This window comes from Salvelinus namaycush, chromosome 3 (genome assembly GCF_016432855.1).
Source record: "Salvelinus namaycush isolate Seneca chromosome 3, SaNama_1.0, whole genome shotgun sequence".
Classification (NCBI taxonomy): domain Eukaryota; kingdom Metazoa; phylum Chordata; class Actinopteri; order Salmoniformes; family Salmonidae; genus Salvelinus; species Salvelinus namaycush.
Window position 1 is genome coordinate 65098414 of NC_052309.1, and position 10719 is coordinate 65109132.

Here is a 10719-nt window from a genome sequence, read left to right on the forward strand (position 1 = left end):
ACCATAAAAAAGTCACATTTTAGAAAGCAGTAGTAATTCAATAACCTATGACACCAACAGTTGTGGAAGCCTGAACACGTCTCCCCCCACCTTGCTCTCCATGTTTCTCTCTCTATTCCTGTTGGCTGGTTAGCTTTCACTGACTTCAGCCAGTGAAAAGCGACTGGCAGACTTTCTCTTCTCCATCTCCATTGCCAGATTTATTTTTAACTGACTGCACCAACATTTATATCATACATATTCTGAAGGTATAGCATCTTCGATATCCCGACTGACAAACTGCTGTATGTGAAAACACTCAGACCTCTGATGAAGATGTCACCCATGAGAGGTGCCATCTTCACCCTCTCTGTGTCCTTTGGGATATCATTAGAAGCCATCCTGTTAATTGTTTGATTAATTATAATACTTAACAGTCAATAGCCCAGACAAACAGTGCTTCCAGAGATAGACAACAAAATGTGCACTCATTATGTTTTCATGTAAATCAGAAGGAACAGATGAAAAAACACAGAATTAATGTGTAAATGATTTAGAGCTGGGCAGTGATGCATACTAACAAAATATCAGTAAAAGCTTGCATTACCTGCACACGCACTAGTCAAAGTTTTGTTAAAAACAAGACTACACTGCTGCAGAGCTTGGTCTTGCGGCTGACACTGTATCCAACGTGTATGTGTGTGTGTGTTTGTGTGAATGATGATGATATGTGTGATCTTATTATTATTTTTATTATTATTTGTATCTGGAATGCACAAACAAAAGCCATTAAACAGGATCTCTTCTGCATGCTCTTCCACATCTACAGTATGTGATCTTGTCAACACACATAGGGTCATATCCTCTTTGTTCCTTTGACACACAAAAAAAGAGCTGTACTTTTGGAATGGAAATGCAAATGCCTCTTCATATCAATCAATCACATTTATTTATATAGCCCTTTGTACATCAGCTGATATCTCAAAGTGCTGTACAGAAACCCAGCCTAAAACCCCAAACAGCAAGCAATGCAGGTGTAGAAGCACGGTGGCTACGAAAAACTCCCTAGAAAGGCCAAAACCTAGGAAGAAACCTAGAGAGGAACCAGGCTATGAGGGGTGGCCAGTCCTCTTCTGGCTGTGCCGGGTGGAGATTATAGCAGAACATGGCCAAGATGTTCAAATGTTCATAAATGACCAGCATGGTCAAATAATAATAATCACAGTTGTTGTCGAGAGTGCAGCAAGTCAGCACCTCAGGAGTAAATGTCAGTTGGCTTTTCATAGCCGATCATTAAGAGTATCTCTACCGCTCCTGCGGTCTCTAGAGAGTTGAAAACAGCAGGTCTGGGACAGGTAGCACGTCCGGTGAACAGGTCAGGGTTCCATAGCCGCAGGCAGAACAGTTGAAACTGGAGCAGCAGCACGGCCAGGTGGACTGGGGACAGCAAGGAGTCATCATGCCAGGTAGTCCTGACGCATGGTCCTAGGGCTCAGGTCCTCTGAGAGAGAGGGAGAAAGAGAGAATTAGAGAGAGCATACTTAAATTCACACAGGACACCGGATAAGACAGGAGAAGTACTCCAGATATAACAAACTGACCCTAGCCCCCCGACACATAAACTACTGCAGTATAAATACTGGAGGCTGAGACAGGAGGGGTCAGGAGACACTGTGGCCCCATCCGATGATACCCCCGGACAGGGCCAAACAGGAAGGATATAACCCCACCCACTTTGCCAAGGCACAGCCCCCACACCACTAGAGGGATATCTTCAACCACCAACTTACCATCCTGAGACAAGGCCGAGTATAGCCCACAAAGATCTCCGCCACGGCACAAACCAAGGGGGGGCGCCAACCCAGACAGGAAGATCACGTCAGTGACTCAACCCACTCAAGTGACGCACCCCTCCTAGGGACGGCATGAAAGAGCACCAGTAAGCCAGTGACTCAGCCCCTGTAATAGGGTTAGAGGCAGAGAATCCCAGTGGAGAGAGTGGAACCGGCCAGGCAGAGACAGCAAGGGCGGTTCGTTGCTCTTTCCGTTCACCTTCACACTCCTGGGCCAGACTACACTCAATCATATGACCCACTGAAGAGATAAGTCTTCAGTAAAGACTTAAAGGTTGAGACCGAGTCTGCGTCTCTCACATGGGTAGGCAGACCATTCCATAAAAATGGAGATCTATAGGAGAAAGCCCTGCCTCCAGCTGTTTGCTTAGAAATTCTAGGGACAATTAGGCCTGCGTCTTGTGACCGTAGCGTACGTGTAGGTATGTACGGCAGGACCAAATCGGAAAGATAGGTAGGAGCTAGCCCATGTAACGCTTTGTAGGTTAACAGTAAAACCTTGAAATCAGCCCTTGCCTTAACAGGAAGCCAGTGTAGGGAGGCTAGCACTGGAGTAATATGATCAAATATTTTGGTTCTAGTCAGGATTCTAGCAGCCATATTTAGCACTAACTGAAGTTTATTTAGTGCTTTATCCGGTTAGCCGGAAAGTAGAGCATTGCAGTAGTCTAACCTAGAAGTAACAAAAACATGGATTAATTTTTCTGCATCATTTTTGGACAGAAAATCTCAGATTTTTGCAATGTTACGTAGATGGAAAAAAAGCTGTCCTTGAAACAGTCTTGATATGTTCGTCAAAAGAGAGATCAGGGTCCAGAGTAACGCCGAGGTCCTTCACAGTTTTATTTGAGACGACTTTACAACCATCAAGATTAATTTTCAGATTCAACAGAAGATCTCTTTGTTTCTTGGGACCTAGAACAAGCATCTCTGTTTTGTCCGAGTTTAAAAGTAGAAAGTTTTCCCATCAAAACCATGAATTGAATCAATTGGATAGGATTAAAATAGAGGAAAAGGGATTAACTCATAGGTCTATATGAGCAGGTGTCAGGTTTTGGCCAGGACTATTCAGGTTTTAGTCACTAGATGTCCCCATTACGCCTTTTTGAACCTTTTGTTTTTTCCCTTCTAGTTATTGTTTTCACCTGTGCCTCATTTTCTTGTAGGTATTTAAACCATTAGTGTCCCTCAGTTCTTTTCTCTGTGTTTGTATGTTAGCACCCAGCCCCAGCCATGCTGTGAACATATTTCTCTTGTTGGATTTTCCAGAGGTTCTCTGGTTTTGTTCTTGTTTATTTTTTGATTAGTCTTTTGAGGTTAGTTTTTTTCCCTGCTGTTCTTACCACTTTGTGGATTTTCTTTGTATTTTGGAGGATATCCATTTTTTCTCTTGGCTTTACTTTTGACGTTGTGGATTTATATTTTTGCCTGAAGATCTTTTACCTTGATTAAACCACCGTCTCTAGTACTGCTGTGTCTGCCTCATCTTCTGGGTTCTGCCGACTATTAGTGACTGTTTCTCACACCGGGTCCTGACAGCAGGTGGACAGTATAATGTATATTTGTTTATGTAGATCCCTAATTGATTTGACTGTGTGGCGAAGCGTTAAGGGTCAGGCAGGATGACAAGTGGTGTGATAATGTCCCCTGTCTCCTGAGGCTAGGTAACGCATGTGTTCTTCAAATGCATGAATACATCCCACACACACACGCGCATGTATGCACATACACACGCATGCAAACACACATATTCCCCCTCCAAACACACACTGCACCCCTACCCCCTTTTGCATGTACACAAACACATGCACACATATGGTGTCTGCATTAGAAGTATGAGTAAGTGGGTAGAGGAAGGAAATGCAGAGGGGGAGAGGAGGGAGATGGGTAGAGGGAGGAGGACAAACAACACGTTCAGCTTCATTAGCGAATAGCAACCCCTTTTAACAGGAAGCCCATTATTCACCCAGGACCCCAAGTCAATTACAAGTAGGAAGGAGGTGACTTTGGTGGGAACTTTCAACAAACCCTAACTCTCATGGTATATGAAGAAAGAAAACTCATATATATCGATTATACAGTGGCCAAAGAACTGCTCCGATTGTCTGGTCCAAGTCCTTAGTCTATATAGCTGATGATTGTGTTTTAGTTAGTGTTGACAATTTTTATATTCAAATGTAAGTTGTACTCACAAATCAGCATGTTGCTGCCACTTGCCACAATGTTCTGTTGAAAACAGTAAAGAAAACAGCAATCTCAGTTCACGAGGACAAGGAAAAGTTTAAGATCTTACTGAAGGAGGAGAGGATAACCGAGGTTGAGAGGGGTGAAGTCTACCTCAGGAGGATGAAAGCGGGTATAGAGAGAGATGGGGTGAAGGGAGAGGTGGGGAATGAGGGAGGGGGATAAGGGGTGATAGGGTCTCTCTCAGGTAATGTTGAGGAAAGAAACCTGATTGGGTTTTAGCAGAGAACAAAAGAGGAGAGCACACAGAATTCATCTTGTGTCTGCAGCATGATAGGTCTAATTACCCCATTACTCACTAGGACCAGTGGCCCTGTGTATGAGAGAGAGAGAGAGAGAGTGAGAGAGAGGGGTGGGGGGGAGTGAGAGAGAGAGAGACAAAGAGGGGTAGATATAGAGAAACAGAGTAATAGAAAAAGAGAGAGTCCGATGAAGAGAGAAAAATAAAGAGGGAGAAAGTAATGTGTTGTCGAAAAAAGTGTCTACAAATCTACATACAGTGATAACAGCACGAGATCAACCTATCAAGAGATGATGTGCTGCCATTGGAATGACTATTATAATTAAGCAGTAAGGCCCGGGGGGGGGGGTGAAATATGACCAATATACCACAGCTAAGTTCTTATGCGCTAAGTGGAGTGCCTGGATACTTCAAGATAAGAAAAATATATAATTTTTAAATATTGAAATAGCAACACGAGGAATAACTACACAGTGAATAATGAATAATGATTAACAATAACGAGTAAAAATAACATTGCTAATACAGGGAGTACCGAGTCGATGTGCAGGGGTAGCGACACCATACATGCATATTCGCAAATTAAACTTGAGAGCTTGCGAGTGTAAACCTTGAGCGACCACAACTGCATTTCTGCATGCAGTAAATTAATAACAGAGCAGAGATTTTTGTTCGCCTGAAGAAATACCTACTTCATGTCAAGACTCAGAAAGGACTGCGTCCCTACACGGATGTCTTTTCTCCCTCTCACACCAATTTTCCAGTTTGCTCTCCAAAATAAATGTTGCTTTCGCAACTGCTTATTATAATTTTATAACAGGGAAATTCTAGCCAATGAACATAGCCTGTAGCGGTCTACTGAAATAATGGACCATAGAGATAAAAAGAGTCAGTGAAAGGTGAATGATAGCTGACAATAATAAAGAGGTAAATTCAATAGTTTTTCAATAGAGGTCCTAGCTAATCAACTATGATATCAATATTGAAATTGAAGTAAGTAGTTATTTGGTCTTATTAAAGTTATTAAAGCAGGCTATTGATGAGGCAAGCTAGTTAAACGTTAGCTAACTAATGTTAAAGCTAACGTTTAACCATGTGGTTTAGTTTAATAGACCGTCTCTGGTTAAACTAAGCGCATTGTACCTAAATTGAGGAGGTGTTTAATAAAATAGAAGGACATGGAACACCATGACTGGGTGGCAGAAGAGGGGTGAGAGGCAGGGCAAGGTGAGAACCGACAAGGGAAGAGGGCTCCCGAGTGGCGCAGCGGCATCTCAGTGCTTGATGCATCACTACAGACACCCTGGTTCGAATCCAGTCTGTATCACAACCGGCCGTGATTGGGAGTCCCATATGGAGGCGCACAATTGGCCCAGCGTCTTCCGGGTTTGGACGGTGTAGAAAAAAACATTTTTTTTTAAAAGAGCAGTGATTGAGGAGGGGGAGCCAAGAGAGGTCAGGCTCTTAAACAAATAACAGTCATTATTGTAAACGGCTAACCGCATAATTTGATCTACAATCTGATTGAAATAAAGATGAAAGATTTGTATAACTTTCACTCTGTCAGTTTTTGTGCAGTTACAGTAAATGAGAATGACCTTAAACCATGTTTCTCACTCCGTCCTTCTTTCCACGCAGGTCCACTGTCACCAAAATGTAGTGGTGAAGTTGTTCTCAGTTGACAGAGACAGGAGATACAGGAGTCCATTCTGTTCCAAGTAGGTTACCTTGGCTCTCCTCTATGCACAGCACTCTGGAGACTTCCTGCAGGTAACCATGACATCCACCAATCACCCCCTTAACTTAGTCATCAGTGGTACTGTGACTTCCTCACATTTCTTTGACGCTGTATGAAGGCATTGTGGATAAGACATTTGTCATGTAGAGGGGATGATGACCAGCTGCTGTCTGTTGGTTAGAAAGATGGTTATATAATGAATGTAAGTGATAATCATTGCTAAACGAAAGCTCTCCACAAGGTGGGTTGGGCATGAAATGGCAGCAGGCTGTTCAATACTGAGCCATGCTGACTGACAAGTGGTGTGGATTGGTACAAGGAAATTCCACAGTTACAGAGTATTTGTATTTGTATTTATTATGGACCCCACTCTTCCTGGGGTCCAGCAAAATGAAGGCAGTTTATACAATTTTAAAAACATTACAATACATTTACAGATTTCACAACACACTGTGTGCCCTCAGGCCCTAACTCCACCACTACCACATATCTACAGTACAAAATCCATGTTATCGTGTATGTATGCATGTGTCTGTGCCTAGGTTTGTGTTGCTTCACAGTCCTCGCTGCTCCATAAGGTGTATTTTCATCAGTTTTTCAAAAAAAATCTAATTTTACTGATTGCATCAGTTACTTGATGTGGAATAGAGGTCCATATAGTCATGGCTCTATGTAGTACTGTGCGCCTCCCATAGTCTGTTCTGGACTTGGGGACTGTGAAGAGACCTCTTGTGGCATGTCTTGTGTGGTATGGATGGGTGTCTGAGCTGTACGCCAGTAGTTTAGACAGACAGCTTGGTGCATTCAACATGTCAATACCTCTCATAAATACAAGTAGTGATGAAGTCAATCTCTCTTCCACCTTCAGCCAGGAGAGATTGACATGCACATTATGAATATTAGCTCTCTGTGTACATCAAAGGGCTAGCCGTGCTGCCCTGTTCTGAGCCAATTGTAGTTTTCCTAAGTCCCTTTTTGTGGCACCTGACCACACAACTGAACAGTAGTCCAGGTGTGACAAAACTAGGGCCTGTAGGACCTGCCTTGTTGATAGTGCTGTTGAGAAGGTAAAGCAGCACTTTATGGACAGACTTTTCCCCATCTTAGCTACTGTTGTATCAATATGTTTTGATCATGACAGTTTACAGTCCAGGGTTATTCCAAGCAGTTTAGTCACGTCAACTTGCTCAATTTCCACATAATTTATTACAGGATTTAGTAGAGGTTTAGTGTTTAGTGAATGATTTGTCCCAAATACAATGCTTTTAGTTTTAGAAATATTTCGGACTAACTTTGTCCTTGCCACCCACTCTGAAACTAACTGCTACTCTTTGTTAACTGTTGCAGTCATTTCAGTTGCTGTAGTAGCTAGAGGTCGACCGATTATGATTTTTAACTCCGATACCGATTATTGGATGACCAAAAAAAGCCGATACCGATTAATCGGCCGATTTTTATGTATACTTGTAATAATGACAATTACAACCATACTGAATGAACAATGAACCCTTATATTTTAACTTAATATAATATATAAATATAATCTATTTAGTCTCAAATAAATAATGAAACATGTTCAATTTGGTTTAAATAATGCAAAAACACAGTGTTGGAGAAGAAAGTAAAAGTGCAATATGTGCCATGTAAAAAAGCTAACGTTCAAGTTCCTTGCTCAGAACATGAGAACATATGAAAGCTGGTGGTTCCTTTTAACATGAGTCTTCAATATTCCCAGTTAATTAAGAAGTTTTAGGTTGTAGTTATTATAGGATTTTATAGGACTATTTCTCTCTATACCATTTGTATTTCATATACCTTTGACTATTGGATGTTCTTATCGGCACTTTAGTATTGCCAGCCTAATCTCAGAAGTTGATAGGCTTGAAGTCATAAACAGCGCTGTGCTTCAAGCATTGCGAAGAGCTGCTGGCAAATGCAGGAAAGTGCTGTTTGAATGAATGCTTACGAGCCTGCTGCTGCTTACCACCGCTCAGTCAGACTGCTCTATCAAATATTAAATCAAAGACTTAATTATGATATAATTAACACACAGAAATACGAGCCTTAGGTCATTAACATGGTAAAATCCGGAAACTATCATTTCAAAAACAAAACATTTATTTTCAGTGAAATACAGAACCATCAACCTTAAGTCTAAATATTGCTGTTACATTGCACAACCTTCAATGTTATGTCATAATTATGGAAAATTCTGGAAAATTAATTAAGGTCTTTGTTAGGAAGAAACACAGTTCGCAACGAGCCAGGCGGCCCAAACTGTTGCATATACCCTGACTATGCTGCACTGAACGCAAGAGAAGTGACACAATTTCCTTAGTTAATATTCCCTGCTAACATGCATTTATTTCAACTAAATATGCAGGTTTAGAAAATATACTTCTGTGTATTGATTTTAAGAAAGGCATTGATGTTTATGGCTAGGTACATTTGTGTAACGAATGTGCTTTTTTCATGAATGTGCTTTTGTTAAATCATCACCTGTTTGGCGAAGTTCAATTAGGCTGTGATTTGATGATAAATTAACAGGCACCGCATTGATTATATGCAACACAGGACAAGCTAGTTAACCTAGTAATATCATCAACCATGTGTAGTTAACTACTGATTATGTGAAGATTGATTGTTTTTTATAAGATAAGTTAAATGCTAGCTAGCAACTTACCATGGCTCATTGCAGCAACAGGGTCCTTTTGACGCTGCAGTCGCGTAACAGGTGGTCAGCCTGCCACGCAGTTTCCTCATGGATTGCAGTGTAATCAGCCATAATCGACGTCCAAAAAGGCCGATTACCGATTGTTTTGAAAACTTGAAATTGGCCCAAATTTATTGGCCATGCCGATTAATCGGTCGACCTCTAGTAGTAGCTGACTTGTATAATGTTGAGTCATCCGCATACATAGACACACTGGCTGATGCTTAAAGTTAGTGAGGGAGATATAATTCTCCAACTTCAGCAATTTGTGCAATTCGTTCCAGTCATTGGCAGCAGAGAACTGGAAGGAAAGGCGGCCAAAGGAGGTGTTGGCTTTGGGGATGACCAGTGACATATACCTGCTGGAGCGCGTGTTACGGGTGGGTGTTGTTATCGTGACCAGTGAGTTGAGATAAGGCGGAACTTTACCTGCGCCCGCTTTGAGGATAACACAGTGCCATCGACGCTGCCCGCTACCAAGTACTGTGGGCTCTCGTTCTCCGTGGCTGACGTGAGTAAGACGTTTAAGTGTGTTAAGCCTTGCAAAGCCGCCGACGCAGACGGCATCCCTAGCCACGCCCTCAGAGCATTGGCAGACCAGCTGGCTGGAGTGTTTACGGACATATTCAATCTCTCCCTATCCCAGTCTGCTATCCCCACTCGCTTCAAGGTGTCCACCATTGTTCCTCTGCCCAAGATAGCAAAGGTAACTGAACTAAATGACTATCGCCCCGTAGCATTCACTTCTGTCATCATGAAGTACTTTGAGAGTCTAGTTAAGGATCATATCACCTTTACTTTACCTGACACCCTAAAACCACTTCAATTTGCTTACCGCCCCAACAGATCCATAGACGATGCAATCGCCGTCACACTGCACACTGACCTATCTCATCTGGACATGAGGAATACCTACATAAGAATGCTTTTTATTGACTATAGCTCAGCCTTTAACTCCTCAGTAAGCTTGGGGCCCTGGGTCGGGGCCCTGGGTCTGAACCCCTCCCTGTGCAACTGGGTCCTGGACTTCCTGACGGTACGCCCCCAAGGTGGTGAAGGTAGGAAACAACACCTCCACTTCGCTGATCCTCAACACGGGCCGCACAAGGGTGCATGCTCAGCCATCTCTTGTACTCCCTGTTCATCCATGACTATGTGGCCACGCACACCTCCAACTCAATCATCAAGTTTGCAGATGACACAGTGGTAGGCCTGATTACCAACATTGACTAGACAGCCTACAGGGATAAGGTGAGGGCCCTGGTGGAGTGGTGCCAGGAAAACAACCTAACCCCTCAACGTCAATAAAACGAATGAGCTGATTGTGGACTTCAGGAAACAGCAGAGGGAGTACGCCCCTATCCACATCGATGGGACCACAGTGGAGAAGATGGAAAGCTTCAAGTTCCTAGGCATACACATCACTGACAATCTGAAATGGTCCACCCACCCAGACAGTGTGGTGAAGGCGCAACAGCGCCTCTTCAACCTCAGGAGGCTGAAGGAAGAAATTCTGCTTGGACCTAAGACCCTCACAAACTTTTACAGATGCACAATTGAGAGCATCCTGTCGGGCTGTATCACTGCCTGGTACGGCAACTGCACCATCCGCAACCACAGGGCTTTCCAGAGGGTGGTGCAGTCTGCCCAACGCATCACCGGGGTCACACTGCCTGCCCTCCAGGACACCTAAAGCACCTGATGTCACAGGAAGGCCAAAAAGATCATCAAGGACATCAACCACCCGAGCCATGGCCTGTTCACCCTGCTATCATCCGAAAGGCGAGGTCAGTACAGGTGCATCAAAGCTTGGACCGAGAGACTGAAAAACAGCTTCTATCTCAAGGCCATCAGACTGTTAAATAGCCATCACTAGCTGGCTAGCACCCGGTTACGCAACCCTGTACCTTAGAGGCTGCTGCCCTATATAACATAGACATGGAATCACTAG